Here is a 2,660-nt window from a genome sequence, read left to right on the forward strand (position 1 = left end):
CTTTAAAGTTTCCTTAGATAGATAGATAGATAGATAGATAGATAGATAGATAGATAGATAGATGCTTTATTTTCACAGTTCAGATTCTTTTTTTTCTTTTTTCTTTTTCTTTTTCATACATTTATTTTACCAGGCAAGTTAATTAAGAACAGTTTATTATTTACAATAACGGCCTGGCAGGAGACAAAGGCCTCCTGTGATTCCTCCAGATTCAACATGTCTTCTCATTGCCGGAGCCAGGATGGGGAAGAGTAAACAATCAGCCGGTGAAAAAAGGCTGTGGTTGCTCAGCCGAGGTGAGGCAGTCCCTGAGGGCCAAAAGCCTAAAAACATAACAACATACCATATAGCAGTGGCCTTCTCTAACATACAATCCTGTCAATCTGCATTGGCACACATGGGCAGAAGAACATCAGACTGACAGGAACCTCCATCGCATGCCGTGGTGCCTGTTAGAGCACGTCGACTCTAATCACACATGGACATGTGCATGTTGGCCATGCCCAGAGACTCTGCTGACAGGCAAGACATGGATATGACACAGCATTGCTTTTTTAAAAATGTAGGATTTGATTTTGTTTTGAACTGCTTTCCCTGCCTTATGTTGGCCCCGTTGTATATTTATCTCTCTAGTTTCCTGAGCATCATAAAAGTGAGTAACTTTGCTGGAGTTTTGATTTACTGAATATCTGCTGAGATGTGACAACATGACTTCACATAGTTATGTTTCTGGAGAATATATAGCCTACATATATATATATATATATATATATATATATATTTGACTCAGTACTGTGAATAAATGTTGTTGTGTGTTGAACTGACAAACGCGCACTAATAAAAACATTCAGTTTCCCATTGACAAGTAGGCCTAAGCAAGGGCAGGCTGGAGAGGAGTCCTGTGTGCTGATTACTCAGGCATAAGTCCTGGTATGGCATTTAACAAAACGTCCTATTACCTCATATTATCTAAAGCCACTGCAAGGTGTGAGTCATGCAGCGAGGGAATCCTGAGTTGAAGAGGATGTTTGTGAGGAAATCAGAGAACAAATGGGACTAAAGCACAGTCGTCACAATGAAGCCACTGCGGGAAGAGGGTTTCTATCTCTCATCCAAGGACACGTAAACCGCTGCTCTGTATTTTAAATTAATATTTTAAAAAATATAACATCCCCAAATCACACTTGTGTGAACGTCTGAATTGCCTGTTTTTTGTTGTTTTATTCTGGTATCATGATATAAAATTCTAAGATTACAGGTCTCAGCATGTGATTAGGACTGGACCAGGAAGTGTTTCTGATGTTCATCAACCACAGAAGGTTCTGAAACTATGAAGGGGGGGCTGGGGCTCTCGGTCTGTCATCGTGTATTATCCCGCCATCCTTTCACCACCCGATCTACCTGACAGTTCAGTCCTGAAGGCAGGAGTGGACTTATGGCCCAAAGAAACTCCACACTCCAGTGCGCTGAAGCATCGACCCCTCCTGCTCGTATTCTGACGGTTCAGATGGTGGTTTTCCTGAAGATGTCGTCACTCATACGTTGGGTGGGGATGGGAAGAATAATTCTTATTTAAATTAAAGCTGAAAAGTCCACATGGAATTATTTGATCTTTTTTTGGATCGTGGGCATCAAAAATTACTCAGTCGCCATCCTGTGGACAATATGCGACACTGTTTTTCCGTGATAATTTAGGAATAATTAGAATTAAGCAAAGGCCTATAATAATAGGAGTGCCTTTGTGCAATTTCTTGGCACATTCGCACATTTTTTCTTTAACAAAGGTGTGACTTAAAGTTACCAAGTGTCTGTATGTCAATGTAGTGAAGCAAACTTAAACAAAAGCTAAGGATTTACAGTGTTTTCATCCTCACTGGTGATGTTAACCCAGAAATCTGACCTGACTTGCCCCAAGTTTTGAACTCCAGGTGTTTTTAGTGCATCTAGCAGCAGGGGCTCGGCACGCGGGGCAACAGAGCAGATGTGCTTTAAAATGCAGTGTATCCAATCTGTCACATAATAAGTGCTGAGTCACATTTTCTGGGATTGCACGCACACCCACCCCAGTAGGCCTAATAGTTGAATGATTTGACTAGATAATCACATTTTTAAGAGATCGGCGTTTAACAAATCTGGTATCTAGTCTAGTTCATTAATTTTGTCCCCCAATGTTTCCTTATTTTGGCCACAAGATGGCGTAAAGACAAAAGGTTTCAATGTCACAGAAATTTACAAGCACATGAATCGAACTCTATTTATGATATTTCTCTGTTTTGTTTTTTTTGCTTTTATATTTCTAATCCTATAGGCTATGCATTACATTTCTTGATAACATCTTGGTAAAAGATTCCATTACAATGGGAAGATCACAGCACTCGTGAAATTTAGGCCGATAAATAAGTTATAAGTATATAAGTTGAACTCTAATTTAATCAATGTTGTGGACAACTTCATAATGTAGGCAGCTACAGGCTACCTCATAAAGAACATAATCCGATTTTAATGTTAGAAACCCGTCTTCACGGCAATTACAAGCCTGTTGTATGGATGCACGGCCACCCAATGGAAGCACTGCATGTGTCTTTAAGAGGCGTGTGTGAGGAGGTGGAGTCGTGATCCACTTCGCAGTGTACGAGCAGCACTCAGCTGATGGGAGGGGT

Source organism: Micropterus dolomieu, linkage group LG21 (assembly GCF_021292245.1).
Source record: "Micropterus dolomieu isolate WLL.071019.BEF.003 ecotype Adirondacks linkage group LG21, ASM2129224v1, whole genome shotgun sequence".
NCBI lineage: Eukaryota > Metazoa > Chordata > Actinopteri > Centrarchiformes > Centrarchidae > Micropterus > Micropterus dolomieu.